Genomic DNA, 15,150 nt, shown 5'->3' on the forward strand with positions numbered 1-15,150 from the left:
TGGCAAAATATGCAGCTAGAGTAGGAAGTATGGTAGCATTGGTAGGTGGCATTTTTACTGCTATTGTAAAGTTTTAATAAGGAATATACTGCAGGTGGTGGTGCTATATTTTAGGTAAGATGTTAAACCAAGGATCTGACCAATTGTTTCCATTTTAATACTACTGTGCACTTACACGACACTTTTCGTTCTGTATTCTTTACAAAGAAAATGCAAGCATTGTTACATTTTACAAATGTGAGAACTGGGACATGCAGCTAATAAAGACCCCAATCCAGCAAGTCACTGAGGCCCAGATGTTTAAAGGTATGTAGGCATAGCTCCACATGACCTAAGTCCTTAGGAAGTCTCATTTTTAAAAGTTACACAAGCCCAGTTCCTCTAAGACATTTAGATATCTAAATACCTTTGACACACAGGGCCTAAGTGACTTACCAGGGACGACACAAGCCAATGGCAGAATCAAGGCTAGAATTAAAGCATGAATTGAATTTGGTTTGCTGCTGAAAGAATGCCAAAAGAAGCATGTTTTTATGGGCCAAATTTACTCCTGTTGTAGTTCCATTGAAATTAAGGCAAATTTGCCAGATCTGAATATGTCCCCATATATTTAATGTGGTTTCCTTTTCTTTGTGGGAAAGAAGTTCCTCTCAAAAATGAAAATTAAAATGCTCTATTACAGCCTAGTCTTGTCAGTTACTGAGCATCTGTCTCCAGGTCAGGGGTGGGCAAACTTTTTGGCTTGAGGGCCACATTGGGTTTCGTAAATTGTATGGAGGGCTGGTTAGGGGAGGGGATCGTGGCCCGACCCCCACCTCTATCTCCCCCCCCTCCCCCTGTTCCCTGACGGCCCCTCTGGGACCCCTGCCCCATCCACACACCCCCGCTCCCTGTCCCCAGACCGCCCCCGGATCCCCACCGCCCAATCCAACCCCTTCTCTCATTTCTGAGGCCCCCCTGGGACTCCTCCCCCTCCAAACTCCCTTCTCCCTGTCCCCTGACTTACCCCGGAACCCCTGGCCCTGACTGTCCCCTGCCGCCCCATCTAACCCCCCCTCCTTCCTGACTGCCCCCCCAGAACCCCTGCCCCCATTCAACCCCCCGTTCCCCACCGACCACCCCGACCCCTATCCACACCCTTGCCCCCTGACCACCACTCCAACTCCCCTGCCCTCTATCCAACCCCCCCACCACTCCCTGCCCCCTTACCGCGCTGACTGGAGCACTGGTGGCTGGCAGCGCTACAGCCGCACCACCCGGCTGGAGCCGCACCACGCCACCGCCGCCACCTCCACCACCACACAGCACAAAGCACTGGGTCAGGCCGGGCTTTGCTGCTGCGCTGCCCCAGGAGCTCACAGCCCCGCTGCCCAGAGCATTGCACCGGCAGCGGAGTGAGCGAGCTGAGGCTGTGGGGGAGGGGGAGCAGCAGGGGAGGGGCCAGGGGCGAGCCTCACGGGCCAGGAGCTCAGGGGCCAGGCAGGACGGTCCAGTTTGCCCACCTCTGCACTAGGTGCTTTGTGTCCTGAGTTGTTGCCACTGAAGGCGCTCGTTAAAGGTTCAGGATCTAGCTTGGCATGTCTTCTGTATCACCAATATTTAATAACATTTAGTAATCTGAGTCTCCATTCCTCCCGCTGCAAAATGGGGTTGCTGGTGTTTACCACCTTCATAGGAGTACTGAGGGGCATGAATAAATAATGTTTGTAAAGTGCTGTTTAAGTGCCAGGTATTATTATGCTGGTGCAGAGGTGGGAAAGGAATTCAGGAGTCCCTGGCTCCCAGCCCTGTGTTCAGTCTATAAACCCATGTGTTTATAGAATTCACCACCACCTTCTTTCCCTTAAGAGAAAAACAAAAACTCATAAATGTGATTTTCTTCTAGACCGCACTGCCCCTCCCCCCCACTAAAGTGGATTTTTAATTTTTTTTTTTATGGTCTCATGAATATTTGTCATTTTCATCTAACAGACACTTTTTTCAGCACATTTATAGATATGTAAAACTGTAACAAGACCCCCTCCTTTGACTAGTGAACAAATCCCCACACCATTTTAAGAGGAATATAATCAGCATGAAGCACATCTTGCTTTTCATTGCTTTATATGGTAATAAAATAGTATTATATTTCCCTTTAAAAAGCTGTGGCGATATTTTTTTTTACTGGTCAAAGAGGACTATATTTACAATTCCTGATACTTACAGGTTTGTTTGGTCCTTTGAGAATGAGCCTGAAGTTCTTAGCTTTGATTTGTCTTGTGAACCCTTTTCTTAAGCACCATCCTGTGTTTTGTTTTGTTTCCCCCCCTTTCAGCCATGTTTTTCCTTACATGTTCACACAGGAACTCTATAGAAAAGAGAATCAGAGATCTGTTGGAAATATGTAACCAATATTGACAGTCTTTCTTTGCAGAACTTTACAAGTATGACTTTAAAATTCTCTACACTATTTCAGCTGAATGTCATATTGCCTGTTTAATTCCAGATCAATCTTTATGCATGTGGCAGATTTAGACAAGTATTCTTTGGATCCAGGACTGAAGGAAGCATATTACACAGACAGATCTCAAACCAGCAGAAACATTATCCATGTGAGCAAAGTGCGCAGGCAAGCACAGCAACTGAGTAGCAACTACTGAAATGCCCAGAGGCTGCAAAATCACAAAAGGTCAGATGCCTACCTTTTAGAGCTATGAGGAAAAAGACGGGTAAGTAAAAGAAACAAGTGCTCTCAATTTTTCTATCTTACTCTCTTTTCAATGACAAAAGAAAATAACAGGTTTGTTTAATAGTTTTATCTCAAATAATCTTGCTGATATCTGTATATTACACATGGAACCATACTGTCGTCAGTTGGTATAAAGAGTATGCCTGGATGCAAAGAAATATCTGCACTGACAACAAGGAATATATTTGAATTGTGTATTGTATTTGGAGGGATTTATTAGCTCATCATATATTTGAAACAGATTTTTGTAGATGGGTTTCAATGGGAGCTCAAGATAAATAGCATTCCTTTCCCTCATCTGAAATGATTGAATTGCCCCTTTAAGGGCTCAGCTTTGATATCACCTTTCCCATGCAGAACATTTGACTCAGGCAGACATTTGTTTTAGAGACCACACTGCTTCTACCCATAATCATTGAGATCGGAGCAACTAGGTGGTGCAGGATGATCAAAGACAGGGAAAGTTCCCCTACACCCTCTCACTGAATGTTGACAAAAACCGTGAGAGAGTGTAATATGGAGCTTTTCTAGATGGAGACACCAGCTAAGAATCGGGCCCTGTGAATGGACTGTCCAGAAAAGACTTAGATCCAGATCTTATTGCCATTAAATTGAACATTTTTAATTTAAACTTTACATACACTACTTTAATTGAATCCATGTCTTAATACCCGACTTACCTATTTGGGGCTTGTAATTATTTGTGGATGTAATTTTTGGGCCTACATATTGGTACCACATTATTAGCAGGTATTAGCAACTAATGGCATCTAGAAGTCATCAGTGACCTGATCTGTAGGTCTATCAAACTAGACCAAAATATTCAAATATTGGTGCCTAATTGTTCCTAAAATATTCAGATGTCCGGTGCTAAACTAAGTACCTGAAGCCACATTTCAGCATTTAGTGGTTTGATTTTCATAAGTTCTAAGCACCTTTGATTCCCACTGAAGCATTACAACTACAAATTCTAAATCCCTAGCATGCACCCAGGTGTTTCTCAAGTCCACGGGTGGCTGTTTGCCTGTAAGCATGCAATTTTGTGTGCACGTAAGTGTAGGCCTTGTAGGGGGCCAGCCAAAAATGTGGGCCTTAAATGACACATGGTAGGGGCCGGTATCTACAATACTGTTACATGCTAGGAGCCAGTATCTACTGATTTCAGTGACTTACTGAAATACACAACACTCAGTGTCTGAATTTTCACATTTTCTAAATCAATGGGACTTGGGAGAGATGATCACCCCTGAAAATTGGGGCCAAAAAACTTAATAGAGAAGTGTGCCCCAAATCCTCCTCTTGGATTACAATACCCCACTTAAAATATTGTCCTAGAGGTGCCATTGGCACAGTGTTCTACATATACACACACATTATTCCTCAAAGGGACTGAGCTTAAGCCAATGCAAATATCTGTGCATATCTTGGCTTAGAATCAGGCCCTTAGTCTCACTCTCCACTTAGAGCTTGAAGATGCTGGGTGGTGTGAAAAATTCTGGGGACTCGCCAGTTGTGGATTGATGACTTTTGTAGCTATACCATGTAATTAGACTGCAGAGAATGATAAATATCCATTTTTTAAAAATGTTGCCAAGTATTTCCCCACCATTATAACAGGAGGAATCGATGGTTTGGAAGACTATTTTTAATACATACTTAATATCCCATTTTTAAAAAAGTATAATTATAATAGGTTTAATCTTTTATGTGGTATGGAAACAATACTGGGGTAGAGATTAATAGATTAAAATGTAATATTGTCATATGGAATAAAGCATAAGTCATCTTCCTATCTATTACATTCTGTTGAATTTTCCATTTGATGTTTACACATTAATTTATAACTTTTGATTCAAAAGTACTTCTTACCCTGACTTCTCAAAATACAGACACAAATTATGGATAAATAAAAGTACATTCTATATTGACCTTATACTACAGCTCAGCCTTGGATTACCTTACAGTGCACATTTGTTTGAATTAAATACTACATAAATAAAGTGTTCTCATAATTACAAAACAAGTTATCTTGTTAATTCACATAAAATGCTATTTTCTGACTTCCAATTTAACTGGCTACTTTCCATTAAGCCTTTTGCAGTAAATGTTGTCCTATGGCATGAATTGCCTTGTCAAAAACCCTGTATTCTGCATGTGACAAACACAGTGTATATTAATACCTTCATTATACATCTTCACACCCTAATTATTTTAATTACTGCAATCACTGTAGATAGAATAGCACCTGCAATTTAGAGCAATCAACTACTTTCAGTTTGCTAAAATTAAGTGTTCATATAAAATATCAAACCTTTAGTAAAGGTTTGTCAATAAGTCAGCTATGGGCTGACCTCTTGTATTGAACATTTGTATAAACTTCTTAAGAGTTTTGAAAAGAAACACCATGGAAACACTATGGAACAGAAGCTGAGTGCTGTAAAGCAAATAAAGAACAGAGAGAGATCATGTAAAAGTGTATATTAAACTAGTATTCCCTATGCAACTTTTGGCATTTGGCAGAAGGATTACAAGAAGTGAACATAATCTGAGCTGGGAATTAGTTTCCAAACCAGATAGCAGTCAAAGTAGTTCAAGTTTAACTGTTTTTCCACATATGGTGAAGCTGAGAAAGAAATGGGTGAACGATTTTCAGAGCAGAAAGCTGCCAAAATAACTCAGTTAACAGAATGTTCTAAATAGCTGGGCATCATCTACTCAATAAAAATGTGAGAATATGTACCTGTCAGCTCACCCATGCACTGCCTAACTAAAGATACAGCTACTTATATGAAATTGGATGCACTTCCATGGTATTTAATATGTCAGAAGAACTCAGAGCAAGAATGAGAGAGACTGAGAACAAGCCCCAGCAAATTATATTTGAATGGCACAAAGGTCTCCATTTTTCTCCAGCTGGTAACTAGTATCATGACTGAACCAAATAATTTTTTCCCCTAAAAAAAGGTCTTTTGACTTCTGTTGGGGATCTGCCCAAAGCAGGTGGCTCAAGACATGCTTTCCCAGAGCAACTGAGCTTAAAGTTGACTTAAACAATCAACACACAAACAAAAGAAAAAAAAACCCATAAAAATCAGAGTACATATAAAAATTGTCAAGATTATCCTCACTGTGAGAATATTAGTATATACACTATAAAAACACGCATTGGTTAAGCAGTTTTATCTAACTGGTTGAAATTACAAAGTTTCTCTTAAATTTGGCTTTCAAGGTGCTTAGCTGGAATAATTCTTACACATTTTAAGGTTTTTGTTATTTGAAGTTAATGTTCAATAAGAAGATATAGAAAATAAAATAATGATGTTCATTTGGTAAAGTTTAGTGTATTAATGTTAAAATGTATCAAGAAGTAATAAATCACAATAAACCAAGTTTTATCACAAAGTTTTAGTCTATTATTCTAAACCACAACTACTCTGGAAGGTGAGTTTGGTACTATTATGGAACTATGGAGCCTTTACATGTCCTTAATCTGTCAATCTGCTTTTTGCTAATTAAAGGTTATAGGAGCAACAGTGACAGTTTTATCAAAAGTAATTCTAAAATTAAAAATGTATGTTACTTAGTGAAATGTAGTCTCCATCTTTTCATATGACTCCTAAAATGTTAGAGATTTCAAATGATACTAACATTACTTGAAAATTGATAGAAAATACATCTTTCAGCTGCTAAACTTGGCCCCCATCCTATAAACATTTATGTATGTACTTAATTTGAGTAGTCCCACAGACTTCAATGAGTAAAGTTAATGATGAGGGTATTTGTAGGATCAGGGTCCTAATTACCAGCAGTATTTAGGTTCTGTAAAGCTATTATCATTGACTATTAAGGCAATTAAAAATGCTGTTATTAAAGTGTAAATAAAAGGGTTTTTTTTGGTGGGGGAGGACATTTCAACTGCCATCCAAGTAACAAATATTTCCTTCGAGAAGTGTGTTTTGGTCAAGGAGTCTGTATTTTAATTCTTCCAAAAAATACCTTGTATCAATCCAATTGTGAAATCAGGGCCCAGATTACTAACTGGGACTAGCACTGTAAAAGGAAAAAGGAACCTAAATAATCTAAAACAGCAAGCTTAATAAACATCTGAATCATCAAATCCAGCCCCTGAGCTGGGGCATGACCAAGTAAACTTACACCAGCCCTGACACGTGTTTGTCCAGCCTGTTCTTAAAAACCTCCAGTGACGGGTATCCCAGAACTTAACTACCCTTATAGCTAGAAAGTTTTTTCTAATATCTAACCTAAATCTCTGTTCCTGCAGATTAAGTCCATTACTTCTTATCCTACCTTCTAAGGACATGGACATGGAGAACAATTAATCATCTGTCCACTTTGTAACTAAACATACCCAGATTTGTTTTTAACCTTTCCTCATAGGTCAAGTTTTCTTAACCTTTAATTATTTTTTGTTGGAGGGAGTCCAGAGGAAAGCAATTTGTCTACATCTTTTCTAAAGTATGGCACCCAGAACTGGACATAGTACTCCAACAGAGGTCTCCCCAGGGCAGAGTAGAGTGGCACAATTACCTCCCATGTCTTACATACAATATTCTTGTTAATACATCTGAAAACATTAGTCTTTTGTGTAACTGCATCACATTGTTGACTCATATTCAATTTGTGATCCACTATAGCCCCCAGATCCTTTTCAGCTCTACTACCATCTAGACGGTTATTCTTCATTTTGTAGTTGTACTTTTGATTTTTCCTTCCTAAGCATAGTACTTTCCACTTGATTTCATTGAATTTCATCATGTTGATTTCAGACCAATTCATCAAGGTTGTTTTGAATTCTAATCCTGTCCTCCAAAGTATAATGAGATCATGTTTAAAAATCGCTCCCATTTCTCATTTCTTATGTCTTACTATTGCAGTCAGAGAGCACATACTGTCAAATGCATAGTAATATATAGGTGATATGTTGGAACACTTTGTAGTTAAGTTTTGCAGCATTTTCTGACCTGGTATGCCAGTGAAGCAAAATGTATCTCACAAACTGGCTTTTCAACTGTGACATGACTCCTAGTCTGTGGCATGCCTCAGTAGAGAAACTAGAAAGTGACATGCTTTTCATTTTATAGAGACCTGCCACATGTTACCAAATTACACAGTCCCTTCTTATTTCTATTGATTTCTGTTCTCACACACAGCATTATATAATTGTTAAATAAACTGAGGGAAAAACACTTTATTACTTTCAGGTTTCAGAGTAGCAGCCGTGTTAGTCTGTATCCGCAAAAAGAACAGGAGTACTTGTGGCACCTTAGAGACTAACAAATTTATTAGAGCATAAGCTTTCGTGGGCTACAACCCACTTCTTCGGATGCATATTGAGTGAAACATATCGAAGAGATATATATACACACATACAGAGAGCATGAACAGGTGGGAGTTGTCTTACCAACTCTGAGAGGCCAATTAAGTAAGAGAAAAAAAACTTTTGAAGTGATAATCAAGGTAACCAAGTACAGACAGTTTGATAAGAAGCAAGTGTGAGAATACTTACAAGGGGAGATAGATTCAATGTTTGTAATGGCTCAGCCATTCCCAATCCCTATTTGTAATGTGCTAAAAAGCATAATTAGTTTTTAGGTGAATAATTTTGTTCATATCTGTCAGAGCATCAAAAAAAGCTACATATGGGATGAGTAATGACCCATTCAATGAGTTATGTATCTAAAAGTCCTCATAATGTCAGCAAAATTTTGCTAATTTGTGAGTGTTGTTCTTTGCATCTCCAAATTACCTATTGACTACACATCTAAGGAAACTAATGTGTGATGTTTATTGCAAATTAGGGGAATATACTGAATTCATGATTTAGCTATTGTAAACCACTGTACGGTAGCTCTATTGACATCAGTGAGCCTACACCAATTTACAACAGCCGAGGATTGGGCACCATGAAATATACTCCTTGTGTTCTCATTTGTCATAAGAGTATGTGGATAGTAGGTGCCTAGCACTGAACCTCCTATTCTTTTGCCAAAATAGGGCTAAGGAACAATCTAAGTCATAATAAATTGGACCTAAATTCTATGGCAAGATCCCTAAATCCTGTGGCATTTTAATGCAACAAATCATATTTCTGAGGCAGCTTAATTTCTGCTTAAAAATGGAGAATTTTACTGAATTAAATAAAAAAAATAAATAACAATCAATAGTTCTGTTGGTGTTTGTTTGGACATGAATTTCAATATACATTATGCTACCTCCACATTGTCAATTTTCAGTGTGTTGAGATTGGGCAGCAATTGACTTAAAAAGGCAGTACAGAGACAAAAAATAAATGAAACAGAACATTTTCACTTGTTAATTTTCTGCCTTTTCTCCAGGCTAGATATGCCTCATGTAGATATGCACTGACTACTCATCTGTATTTCTTCAGTCCACATATAGATCTGAGCATGTATGTGTGATAGGGCCTTCAGTGGCCAAGCAGCCTAGTGGCTGGATCGTTGGTTTGGGGAGCTGTAGGGGGCCCTGACCCCTCCCTCTCCACCAGGTCTAGCCCAGGGTCCTGTGATACTCAAACCCCCTAAACAGGGGAGATGAATCTTTTTCCCTGCCTGGGGTAGGGGGTGGTTTCAGGACTTGTTTTCCTGGGCTACTTCCTATGAAAGTCATTTTAGTTTGGGTATGGCCCTACTGGGCCAGCTACCCCACAGTTGAACCATACCTGCAGGTTCCCTTTGGCAGGGGAAGGCTTACTTCCCTCCAGTAGCTGCATTTGATGGCAGGTTGCTGGTCCATGCTGTTACCGCCTGAGGGGCTCGAGGCGGCAGGGCCGGCTCCAGGCACCAGCCCCCCAAGCTTGTGCTTGGGGCGGCACCTGGAGGGGGGCGGCGCGGCACTCCGGCCGCCGGGGAGAGTGGGGCCACGGCCGGGCTCGCCGCCCTCCTCCCGGGGCTCCGGCCGCCCTCCCCCCGGAGCTCTGGCCGCCCTCCCCCCCTCCGCAGGGGGGGGGGGGCGGCCAGGTGTAGCGGCACCCCCATCCCTCCTGATTTGCAACCCCATGGACAGGCGGTAGCAAGTTAACAAACTGTTTCACAAACTGTCACGTTGCATTGCAGAAACCGCACCCAGTTGCAAAACGGGAGGGTTGCGTTTTGTGCTGTTATACCGCGGCTTTTTTGCCTGGGGCGGCAAAAAAGCCAGAGCCGGCCCTGCGAGGCGGACTAAAATGGTCCGTGGCCCGGTGTGCTTAGCACCAATAAAGACACCGAGGGGAGAAAGCAAGCCAAGTTTATTTCAGAGCTCTGAAATGGCACTAGGAGACCAGCATGCCTCAAATCCAGTGCAACAAATACAAATAACTTTTACCTTTTATACCCCAAGCAGTTTCTGTGTAAGCCTTTGTCTGTTACCTCCCTCTTATTCCTCCCACCCCTCCCTTCTCTAGCTGCTACAATTAGAAAAGTTCCCATACGCCTGCTTATCTTTTTGGCCTTGCAAGGCCTGTTTACAGCAGCTGCCTGCTAGAAAAGCTGACCCTTACATTTCTGCCTTAACATGTAAGCAGCTAGCACAGAAGTAGGTGAGAATTCACAAGATGGGGTTTGGGGGTTCAGATAGGCCCAGAGCAAAAGAGCTTCATCGACACTTTGGCCTTCCACTCTCCCGAGTTACCTGGTAGCTATGCCTAGGGGTCCCCAACAATGCCTTCAGGCAGGCAAACAGAGAGCTCCTGCCTCTTCGCCAGTCAGCCCCTAACTAAGCCAGACTCCTTTCTTTTCTCCACCCTCCAGGCCTGGCATTGGCTGCAGGTATAATGGGGTGGGGCTAAGTGAACCCACAGATTTTCTTTAATCTCTGCTGTGCCAGGTGGCAGTTTTTCTGCTCCCTCACAGTATGCTTAAATAGTTTATACAGTTGGAGAACCAATCTGTTCTAGTGGACAGGGTTTTAAACTGGTAATCAAGAGACTGGAATTCTTTCCCCACTTCTGCTTTTAATTTGTTGTGTGACTATAGGAAAGTCACTTAACCTCTCTACCTCAATGTTCTCGGCCACAAAATGGTGGTAATGATGCTTATACATCATAAAGTGCTTGAAAATACTCAGGTTTAATGTACCATGTTCCTGATCCTGTGCTCTAATTCAGTGGTTTTCAATCAGGGGTATGCAAAGGTCTTCCAGAGGGTACATCGACTCATCTAGATAGTTGCCTGATTTTACAACAGGCTACATAAAAAGCACTAGCTAAATCAGTATAAATTAACATTACATACAGACAATGACTTGTTTATACTGCTCTATATTCTATATACTGTAATGTAAGTACAATATTTATATTACAGGTGATTTATTTTATAATTATATGGTAAAAAGGAGAAAGTCAGCACTTTTTCGGTAATCATGTGCTGTGACACTTTTGTGTTTGTACACAAGTAGTTTTTAAGTGAGGTGAAACTTAGGGTACCCAAGACAAATCAGACTCCTGAAAGAGGTACAGTAGTCTGCAAAGGTTGAGAGCCACTTCAGTAGACCCAGGATCAGGACCTGGGATGGCTACATATTATTAATAAACACCTGTATACTTTTTGAGATTTTGTAAAATAGCAATTTTTAAGAAAACTAAATGTCCAGAGACCTGTAGTGAAATTGTGAATCTATAACAGAAATGTTGACACTGTCTCCACATCAGAAATTCATAGTTTAATATAATTCACAAATACAGCATTAATAGAAACAGCTCCTGCGTAGTGTCTCCAACTTGCTCTTTCAAATTATATTGTTTACTTACCATACTTCATTGCCAGTAAAACTTTTTTTTAAATAGAAGTTTATAAAGCAAATTATCCAGCTGTGAAATTGGAAGCACAACTGTTGCAACCCATCTGAATTTTATTTTTAGTAGTTCCCATACAGTAATCTGTACTTGCCTTTATAGTGTCTCCAACTGAAAAGGATTATCTAGTCCGAATACATCAGTACATAATAAATGTGCTTCATTTCTTCCACAGTTCTTAGAGCTGCCAGCCAAAATGAATGTTTGTCCCAGTATTGGCACCACTGGTACTTTTGCAGAAACTATTTCATGGTCCATTGGACCCTAAAGGACATTGTTTTTAAAGGCATATTATCAGAAGCATACCATCAGAGTGCATATTGCCATGTATTACTATAATTTAAGGGCAATAGTATTGCTCGGTTGATATCTGAAGACATTCTGGTCAAAATGCATTAAAGCTAACCTTTATGCTTTTCAACATTTATATTTTTATATCTAACTAGTAAATATAGTTCACCAAGGGTATTTTCAGTCATTTGGTAGTCCAAGTGGAAAAGGAGAGGAAACCTTTCTAAATAAATTAGAGGTTGTATAATCTCTTCTCTGTGTGCATGTAAAAGCTACTGCTGATAACGGGATTTATATATAGTAGAATAGAACATTAATTACCTGTCAAGGTACTATAGCAAACAACCCCATTTTGTTAGCTATATTGCTTTACAAATGTCATACATTCACCACTTGAAATTATACTGTGAAGCAACTGGCTTTCTTTTGAAGCAGCTATTGAATTGTACAATGTGAATTTCTAGATCTTCAAGGTTGGAAAACTCATCAAAATATTCATTTGTCAAGTCATTGCTACATTAAAATGGTGTGGGCAATGCCTAATTTGATACAGACTGCAATGGTGTTTGTTAGGGTAAGATGTTACGTGAGCCTGACAGCTTAACTGTCAGATAAATTGCTGTAGTTACAGCACATGGGCAAGCTCATAAGCAGATGATATTAATGTTATCAAAATATGACACCACAAACTAGTAACTACTTAGAAGCATCTGGACAGAAGCAAAATCTAATTTTGTCTAAAAGATCTTTATTAGCAGTAATCATATTGTAATATGACCAACATATTCTTGTCAAAGGAGATAGTATGATGGAATATTAATACAACTGATTAAAGATGGCATGCTATTCTAAAATAAACCTTTCAATTTTGACACTCAGTTCAGATTGATATAGATTAGATTGGTTAAAAAAATATCCAGAGTAGAAGAGATAATTAGTTCCTCTGCCAAATGATTGGCAGGAGGGGAGAATGTACAGTATTATAGAAGAGATTAAAATTAAAAAGCTAGCCTTAAAAAAAGATTAAAGTAATTAAAGGGGCACCTAATATGATACAGTAAAGGAGAACCTTAAATATTTTTAAGGAAAACTCACTGGTCATAGGTCTGTTTAAGAACATTATTCAAAAAGAGTGACGATAGAAATAGATTATGTAGAACAGGGTTAGACAAGGCAACTGGAAGCATGAAAGACAGAAAGTAGGACATCTGTGCCTTTACTGGGTGGGTGAGAAACCTTTATATAATAGTGAAGGATATATGAAGACAAATGGTTCAGAGAGAGAGAGAACAGAGAGTTTATTATTTACCCCACATATTAGAGATGATGAGAGGTGCATGCATGTATCGAAAAATAAGTCCCTTTGAGGGTATTTTGTTAATAAACTGGCTAATTAAAAAATAAAGTAGCAGTGAGAAATTTTTGCTGAGCTGTTTCCCCTACCAGCTGCAGATAAACAGGGTATATCATCATCCCCACTTACCTGAAGGGCAGTCAAGGGAAGGCTAAAACTATATATGAACATCTCTCCAAACACCAGTATTAATAAATAAACATGAGAGCAGCAGTTTTAGAAAAGATCTGAACATTACAGGCTGCTTTCATCACTCAGGGGAAGAGTAGAGGGAGTTACACTGCAATGGGAGACCTTTGGAAGAATTGTGGCTGACCTAGGAGTTGACCCAAAGGACAATCAAGGGAAGAATTAAGATATTTGAATACCTCAGAAAAATTAGGTTCGCCTTTCCCTTGCTTGTCCCTCATGGTCAATGGATTAGACAGCCAAAGTTTCTCCTGAGGACTCCCAGGAAGCACACACTGCAACTAATGAATCTACTGAAAGCACATCACTATGCCACTCATTGCATTGGCTTTCTACTGAACATCAGGTCAGTTTTAATATATTGGATTTTATTTTCAAGTCCCTCAATAGCCCAGGCCCAGGATACCTAAAAGAGTACCTTGTTCTTTGGGGCCACACCTGCCTGTGACAATTACACAGTCACAGTATAGAGACCGGTGGCCTACTGAAAATCTAGGACTGCACAAAAGAACTGGAATTTCATATCAAAATATATAGCACCTGTAAGGATTGCATTTACTTTCATATTTAATTCATTTAAAATCTGTTGGTTATTTATTTAAATGAAACTGTTATAGAACTTCCAGGCTGGTGCAGAATCCAGGAACTTTGCCAGAGAATTTATATTCAGATTTCTGTGGAGTACACAGGGGGCCCGGATTAAATTGTAATAGTGTATTCTGGCCCTTTAACAGCAGGCGTGGCCCAGAAAACCTGTTACAGAAGCTTCAGCTGGGACTTCTAATCCCCAGTGATTGTGTGACATTAGGCTGAAAGCAAGGCCTGCAGGGAGAAGAAACAAGATATAAAAGCCAAGCTATGGCAGCAGGAGAGAGATCTGGGGAAAAACAGAGTTTCTCCACTGGGAGGCCTGAAGGGGAACAGCTGTGGTTGTTAGACTTCTCCTGATGAGGATCTGCCTAGAACTATTATTGCCCTCTACATCCAGGATGAGTAGAGAACTATTCATTCCTTGACTTGTGAGAAGGTTGTGGAGAACCCCTGTAGCAGAAGGGTAGAAAGGGTTGTTGTGTTGCCTGACAAAAGCAAGGAAGAATTATTTGCAGACATAAGCATGTGGGATGTAGAAAAGTGAGGACAAAGTAGAGATGGGAGGGGATTTCCTGTATAAACATGGGAGTATAATTGGTATATTAATAAACCAGAACACAGGAGAGGAGATTTATTTGACAATGCTAGTCATGTGGCATGTGATTATCCTAGAACCCTGGTTGAGCGGGAAGGAGGGGCAGAGGCATGGTAGTTCACCTAATGATGTGGGATAAAAAAGTTCCCTGCCCCATCTCAATCCCCAAAATATAGGAAACTGGTAAAATACAAATATGCACCTGCTCCAGAACCCCAGTTCTGATTCTCAGACTTTGGACTAGTCCAGATCCAAACATAATGGCTTATGATAATTTCTAATAAAATATTTACAATTACTATATGATCAGCACTCATGCATGTGTGCACACATACACACAACTATGTAAGAAAATAACAAGTATTCAACCTGCTACTATATTTTTGTCAGCCATCTAGGTCTGAATTTTGTGATCTGGCTTTGTTTTGTTTCACTGGCCAAAATGCAGTTATTGTATTGGCATAAAGTATTTCCCAATATTTGTCCTTGTGAAGAGAACAAGGAGGGTAAGTGTTAGAAAAGGTCAGAGAATATAAGTTAGATTTCCACCAACGTGGCTTTGTCTAACTGGACAGAGCATCTGCCCCATG

Source organism: Terrapene carolina, unplaced genomic scaffold (assembly GCF_002925995.2).
Source record: "Terrapene carolina triunguis isolate 2854851 unplaced genomic scaffold, T_m_triunguis-2.0 Scaffold88, whole genome shotgun sequence".
NCBI classification, from domain to species: domain Eukaryota; kingdom Metazoa; phylum Chordata; order Testudines; family Emydidae; genus Terrapene; species Terrapene triunguis.